At 39.2% G+C, this 8,069-nt stretch overlaps 1 long non-coding RNA gene across 1 annotated transcript; it reads right to left on the bottom strand.

Annotated features, from left to right (window-relative positions):
• Window positions 1-3,086: 3,086 nt before the first annotated feature.
• On the bottom strand, window positions 3,087-7,278 carry LOC118598049. The gene is made up of 2 exons (XR_004947111.1): window positions 6,612-7,278; window positions 3,087-3,399 (listed from the first exon to the last, which is right to left on the bottom strand). It is a non-coding gene; the product is annotated as an uncharacterized LOC118598049 (long non-coding RNA).
• Between the last annotated feature and the right edge of the window lie 791 nt (window positions 7,279-8,069).

Below are 8,069 nucleotides of genomic sequence, written 5' to 3'. Positions count from 1 at the left end.
CCAGTCTTTTCCCTCGGGTGAAACCCATTGCAGACAGCAGCATAAAAAATTTACAGCGTTGCTTTGAAAGCGAGAAGACAGACAGAGTTCCTCTCCTTACTCAAGAATATCATAACTATTCTGCTCCTATCAAGCAGAAGTATATTTTGCTGGCCACTATCTTGTCATCACCTCTTGTTACTATGGAAACACCCTGCAGCCATCCCCTACATACAGTTTCGAAGATTTCTGACCCTGTCTCTGTAATTGCGCCTCCCCAGCAGCCCAGGGTCAATCTTGCTGGATTTGCTGCCCCATCACCGGCAACCGAGAACAACTGTCAGTCATTTTCCCTCTTTAGCCTTGGGCCTTTGAAAACTTCTACAAGCTCATGAACATGTCTTCTCTTCATCCCTCTGAACCCTCCATGCACGCAAAGGCACGCACAATGTCACTGGTCAGGAATGCAACTTCCTGCAATTGCTGAGGAGACGTTTCAAGCCCAGTTTCACCGCGAGGTCACAGCCCGCAGCGGCAGCAGCAATAACGGCTCTCCATCTCCCGGCACCATTTAACTGACTGATGCTTTTTGACATGGCGGAGCAATCCAGCTAGTTAGCCTCTGGGAGGCTTCAATTAGAACCAGGACTTAATGCAGCAGAAAACTTTGCAAAGCCCTGATATGAGGTTACAGCCAGACTCAAATCAATAAGGGGAACATGGATTAAATCAGCAAGGCTGCACACCAAGAGAGCTGCTGCACGGAGGCTCAGAGATGGGTGACTGCAGATTGGGTAAAAAGACTTTTTTTTTTTTTTTTTTTAGTGAACTTACATTTATTCTACATTGCATGCTTTTCTACATTCTAAAAAAATATCGTCTTAGTGCTTAGACTGAGAATGTATGATGTATAAAAAGATTTAAGCAGTAAATTTTCCAGGTTACACGGATAATATTTCATTGAAAATAAGCCTCCATAATAGTTGGTAATGTTTGTTTTTCTTTTAATGTAAAGCTAATGACAGTATCTCTACATTGAAAAACGTTAAAAATTGGTTCAATTAACAAAGGTTCTTTAATTTGTTACATTTAAAATGATTAGTTTTCATCAAATACAAATTTTGAGTTGATGGTTTAATCAACTTTTTGTTTACTACACGTAAAATTTTATTTAAGATATTTACTTAAAATGAGGCATTATATTCTAATCAAATAAAAGAAGGTGATTATTTTTAGCACTATGTAGGGCACACTCAAAACTCTTAATTTCTGGGTTGTCCTGCCCTGTGAATTGTTGTAGGAGTGGCCACAGCTTAAAGATCCAATGTTTTTAAAAATGTTTTTAACATGACGTTTTTCTTATGATGGAGAACATATATCAAGAAAAATAGCTTGAAAATGCATTTCTTAGTAATTTCTTATTCAAATTGTTTTGAATCAGAAGCAGATGAAAAACTGATGCTTGTAGGACCGACAATGACAATCCACGACTTCACCGATTCACTCCATTCTGATGCATCCACTTTTAGATGACTAGATCCATAAACGTCTTTGTTTCATCACTAGAGCTGGCTTCAAACTGTACGGCTGGATAGCTCCAATATTGCTCGCCATTTTTGTTGCATCAGTATTGTTAGGTTGTGGAGTGTGACGGGCTTTAAGCTGGCAGGAGAGAATTTTAACAGCTGGATGATGGGAAATGGGGGCAGGCTTACTCCTCGCCCACAACTCGGAGGGACATTTTTAATAAGTCAGTTTCACTTTGTAGAAACTGTCACAGAAAACGACACAGGTTTGGTGACTTTGGTTGAGGAACGTACAATTGTTGTAAATGACTACAAATGGGGTGTGCAGGTCAAGCGTGAGTACCGGTTGGACTTGTAGGATTGCCACTAAAACTAAACTATGATTGTTTGTCTTCATTTCTAGACTGCAGTCTAGCAGTCAAAGATAGTGAAAAGACGCACACTCATCACTTGATGTGAGGGAGCCCCTCCTAACCTCTGAATGTTTGTTGAAGAGGAAGAAAGTGACCAAAAAACTCATTTGGATTTTAGTCCTTTTCATAGAAAGTTGGATCCGAGTGCTCTGGATTGTTACCATGACAGACAATGCCCTGTAAAATGGACTCCACTGATATATCCCCGAGGCGGGCCTTATGTGGGTTCAGGCCAATATCTGGCAGGACAGAAGAACCCCCCCCACCCATGGTCTTTAAAACCTTAAATGGTCGTCTTCACCAAATCTACGTTTCGAGTGGTCAATGTAAGTGTAAATCTGACACTTTTTAGATAAAAGCTTTGTTTTTCAGAGTAAAAGTTTTGATTAGGTCCTCGAGGGCCGGTGTCCTACATGTTCTCCAACCAAGCTACCATTGAAGCTTTTTATTGGTCAAACACACCTGATCCATGTAATCAGCAGCAGATAAGTAGAGGGAGAAGGAGGCCGGCCCTTGAGGACTGACTTTGGACATCCCTGTTTTACATGTTCTCTAAGTGTTCCTCACGACCTTTAACCTGCAGTATGTCCTTAGAGAAACTGTGCTTTAGCACTTTTACTCTTTGGGCTCCCTGAATGACCTACGACTTTGTTATTTCTTTTGGGCCAATACAAGTTTATCCACTTTTAGGCCTGTATCCACCCATACGGACAGTTGTAACTGAGACATAAGATTGGATCGCCTTAAACCTGTAAGAGACAGCCCCGTAAAGGTAATTGAAAATCTCACAGAGGCAGTGTCAGAAACAAAACTTACCACAGACTCAAACCCAACACTGCTGCTGATGCACCTGTTGGCATCTGGTGGTGTCAGACCTTCTGTGTCTGTATGATAATGAAATAGAGGAGCAGGGACGTGAGTGATGCAGTCGCTGCACTATTTCACGGCCTCTCGGACAGATCCATTTCCTCACGGAGGATTCAGCCAAGGCTCTTATATATAACTGCTGCTGCCGCCTTGCAGGAGCCCGGTGTACCTGATTTATGGAAAAGATGCGTGCCGTTACACACTCCCTCAGGGACCCAGCCTATTTGATTTTGTCAGGGGCAATTAAACAGCCAGTGATGGGGCTTCCAAACCGGAATATGATGAACTATGATGATGATTATTTTGTCTTTTTTTTTATTAGGGTTTTTAAAAATATCACACTTGTTTCTTACATTTTATCAAGGTCAAAAGCTATGAAAAAAGTACATTTTTTTCTTCTAGTTTCTGCTTTTCAAGAATTTCATTTTTCCCCGTCAAAGACGGAGACAGAAGACGGTTTGATGGAGCGGCAGAAAAACAGCTTTGAGTCGGGCGGACCTTGAGGTTGGCTGTTCATCATTTTCCCCCTACAGTGTGAGTGCATCATTGTCTGGGCTGTAGCAGTCACAAATGACAACACGGGCTGACACCGAAAGGTCCTGGAGTTCAGCTGCCTGTGACAGAACGCAACACGGAAAAAAAAGGGGAGAGATTTTGACAACAACAGCCTTAAAGCAATAAGGATCTGACAGACACACACACACAGAGATCCTCTTCCTCCTTCGTCAATCCATTCATCACACTGTCTCCTACTTGGCATTGTTTCATCAAAGGTGCATATAAATCAGCCTTGTGTGCATAAATAAATTGTTATGAGGAAATTAAATGCCAAACGGAAGATAATTCATTGCTACACGATTCAAAATCAAGTCCAGTTGCTCAAAAGGAAAGAATTAGTTCTTTTTATTGTCTGTAATGTAAAGTCCTAGGAGGCAAAGACTCCTTTATATCCCTGATATCCATAAAAAATAGAGTTAGATGTTACAAAAGAAAAAAAATATCCATCACATTAATACATGCATTAATACATGTCCTAAAAATATATACACACTCAAAAAACAGTTTATTAAGAACATCATAAAATAAATAATAGAACGATAACCCTGTAAGAATACAGTCAAAATATTGTCCAAATTTTAGGAGCATAAAGTCTTAAAATTATAAGAAAAGAGTCAAAATTTTACAAGAAAAAGTATAAATTTTTGAGGAAAAAGTACAAATTCTACAAGAATTAAGGGCTGTAAAATTTAAGGAATTACATTTCAAGAATAGTCATAAATTATTATGAAAAAATAAAAAATGTACAAACATTGTGAAATTATAAGGGAAAAGGTATTAATTCATAAGAATAAAGTTGTAAAATTATAAGAAAAAAGTCAAAATTCTACAAAATGTTAGTAAGGACGCAAAGTTTAAGGTTATAAAACTTTTTTTTTAAAGTAAAAATTTTAAGACAAAAAAGTTGTAATAGTATGAGAAAAAAGCTCAAGCTTCAAAATAATAAAGTGGTAAAATTATTATTTAAAAAAAGGAAACAATTTAGGACAAAAAAGTCATAAAAATATGAGAAAAAAGTTTAAATTTTGCAAGAATAATGTGGTCACATAATAAGAAAAAAATTAATAATTCGACAAGAATAAAGAGGTAAAATAGAAGAGAAAAGTAAGTTTACCAAGAGTAAGGTTCTACAGTAAATTATAAAAAAAGTAAAAATTTTGCAAGAGTAAATAATAAAATTAAAAAAATAATAAATACATGTAAGATCATATATACAATCTTGTACAAAATGATTTTTTTTATCTGTTCCCGATTCCCATTATTCAGATTAAAGAAATACTCAGAAATGCAATTTTAGGCTTAATTTGTTTTCTATATTTCCCAAGAACATGTTAAAACACAATTTTCATCGAGGTGGGTTTTTAAAGACCAAATGTTATGGAATGCCATCATCTTCACCTTAATGATTTCCTTCATTCGCCTTTCTTTATGAACACTTTCAGTATGTAGGAAAGGACCATAAACTTTTTTTTAGACTTTAACAAGGCCATGTTCATTCTAGCTGCAAACTTTCTGGCCATCGACAGTCTGCAGTCGTCTGATGCTTCTCGTTAGGATGCAACATACATTTTCAATTTTCCATCGATCTGGACTGGAGGCGAGCCAGTCAAGCACTGTGCTCCATGTCTGAGGTCTGTGTCTATAAAATGTTTATGCAAGTCATGCAGACTGTGGTCAGACTTTCTCTAGCTCAAAAAAGAGAAAAAAAAACTTGACTTCCAAACATAAAAGATGGAGTGGGCTATTCTTTATACATAGACTGTCACAGCCTTTGTAAGGTCTGGAGGTAGAGTGGGAAGTGCGGAGAGACCAGAGTTAACAGTCTGAGAGTTTTTATAAGGCTAAAGCAGGTCTGGTATGTTTTCCAACATACCCTGCTCTGGCATGTTCTAATTGGCTGGACACACATGAAGTCGTGAGTAGGGCTTGGATATCTGGAAATCACTCAATGTGGCCACATCCAGGCCTGGAGTTGCCCATTCCTTCGCTCAGTCAATACGCAGTATAGGTTAAGGAGGTTAGTGTAGTGAAACCTCCAGGCCACCAGAGGGAAACAAAGAAAAGTGGGGAAAAAAAAAAATCGAAGCACTAAGATTTGTTGGGGCCTTCTTTTGAAACTTCCACAACTTGAAACAATCCCTCAAATTAAACTGAGATGATAACGTCTTTCCAATAGTTGTGGGATATAGGTGCACAAAAACTTTCAGTACCCTTTTAAAAAAAGGCAATCCAATAAAAGGATTACTTTAAATCATGGGGGAAAGCAATTATAGCTGGGCTGTTTACAGTCAATGAATGAAAATATACTTTAAAGGAGCTAGTCCATAGCATTGGCCTTGGACATTCACCATCTTCCTTGTTTTCTGGCTCTTCCTGGCTCCACCCATTACTGATTTCCTGGATCAGGTGATTCAGTGTTTTAATTCACAAGATAATTTGCAACATTTAGTACAGGATTTCACAGGAGCAGACAAGAGTGTTGGGAACCAGTAATGTAGGACCCATAATGTAGCAGACAAGGTTTGTGGCAGAGACTTAGTTGCTTAATAAATAAAAATTAACTGTAAAAACAGGAAAAATAAAAAAGGGGTGATGACACAGATGACGTGTTGAACTGAGAACCATAAATGTAAATATTGTAAGTATGACCATCTAAAATGAAGACAGCTGTGAATAAAGAACCAGGAAAGACTGGGGGGGAATAGACAGAAAAAAGAATGTTACAAAAACCAAGAAAGCATGGCCACAATACAAACAACAACAAAAGAAACAATTCTCACAGTTCCCCCCCAAAAAAGGGCAGATCCCAGATGCCTCAACAGTTAACAGTTGGGAGGAGGAGACCAGGAGGAGCATCGGAACAGAAGACAAACAAGGAGACAGTTTGTATTATTTAAAGCTAAACAGGGTTGAGAGGTAACATAATGACAGTCCCAACAACCCCCCTTAGAGATAAAAAAAAAAAAAAAAGAGGAGCCACTCCGGTAACCCTAATTAAGTAAAGGGAACGAAACAAGGGGGTAACCACCTTTCAGTACAAGGACCACCAGAGTGAGGCAACAAAGTTAAAGGGGTGGTTGGCGCTGGGGTGGGACTGTCAACCCTCACTGTCGACTAGTAACATGAAGAGGTGCAACCTGGGTAATTCTTCCAAAGGACAAGGAACATAAATCATTGGAGAACTGTTGACCATATTTGGAGAGAAAAAAAAAAAAAGATGCAGTCCTAATGCCCCTCCTCAGGAACCAGACATAAGAAGAGGAGTTACCTCATTGGTCTGTAAGGAGGAGCAGAACCAGCAACTATCCTTGTTGACAGGGAACATACGTTGGAGCAACCCTGGTGACCCATCTCAAGGACAGCGACCATGAATCACTGGTGGGGGTCAGGCTACCATCCCTGGGGAGAGAGAACACAAAGCTAGTCTCCTAAGGAACTTTACTAGATACAAGAAGAGTTGTAGCCCCAGTGACCCTTCTCAAGGACAACTGGCAACAATCTCTTAGACGAGGGAAAACAAAGAGGACCAGTCCAAGTTACCCTCCAAAAAAAACTAGAGCAGGGGGTGTCCAATCACAGGCCTCAAGGGCCAGTACATACGCTAGTAAAGGGTAGTGACAATACAGTGCAGAGTATTCAAGAACCTACATTTAACGCATTCTGGAACGAGAGAAAAATGGGCTTCATTCACATTTCTTGCACAAAGTTTAGCGCCTGTCATGGACGCTCCTCCTATGTCACATCCGTCCTTTCATCTGCCACCATCTATTCTATCTCTTCCCTTTTCCACTCAGGAAAAACAATGTAGACCCAACTCTAAAATGTTGGAAATACATTTCAAACACAACGGTGGAAAGTCCTGATTGATCTTTTTCAAGTTGGTGCTTTGATGTTTTGCCTTTCATGAGCCACAAATTAAAGCTATACTTTTAGAGAAGCCGCCATGAAAACTTGGAAGTTTGAGAAAATAAACTTTATTAACTTTTCATTTTATCTTTGACATAAAACATTAAAATTAAATTGTTGCAAAAATTGTTTATTTTTAATAAAAAAAACACTGTGTACCTGTCCAATTTGTTCTGTTTTTTAAGTTTTCCAGTTGGTGGTCTGTATTTCCTGTTTTTTTCAATTCATTTACACATTTAAACATTGCCATGTCTATCTTTTTGCTGTTCTGCAGCATATTGTTGTCTAAAATCTGGCCTTTACCCAGCAGGCCACACTGAAAGCAATTACCCTTTTGGTACAAAGGCAAACTACAAATGAAACTTTTTCGATGCATTTTGGAAAATTGAACAAGTTCTCTTGCAATAGTGCTTGTCAAATTAAACACAAGAAAAGCAAAGACACGCTCTGTTTGTGGCATGGCAGGTGAAACGTGCGTGTCTCTTTTACTTTCGGGGTGTTTTGCCATGGGTTTACCGCCGCAGACAATGGTACACGCGGTCTGACATCCAGTAGCAGCAGATGCAGGTGCAGTCAAACAGGTGTACCAGCCTTATTTGATCACTGAAGCAGCACTTGCTGTCATGAGGTAATTACACATGCCACAAACTGACTTTGTTATGCATGCATCTGAGTAAGCCTGACTCAGTAACAATTAAGTCGGTGACAGAGGTAGGGGATTGGGTTTGGAGAAGAGCACGTTGAAGAACTGTCGGCGAGCTCAGATACCGACATTTAACACACACTCCTGTACATTGTGGAAGACTTTTCCAAAGGTCTG

This window comes from Oryzias melastigma, linkage group LG23 (assembly GCF_002922805.2).
Source record: "Oryzias melastigma strain HK-1 linkage group LG23, ASM292280v2, whole genome shotgun sequence".
NCBI lineage: Eukaryota > Metazoa > Chordata > Actinopteri > Beloniformes > Adrianichthyidae > Oryzias > Oryzias melastigma.
The sequence above is the reverse complement of the archived record's forward strand: the minus strand, read 5'-3'. Positions and strand labels throughout refer to the sequence as shown.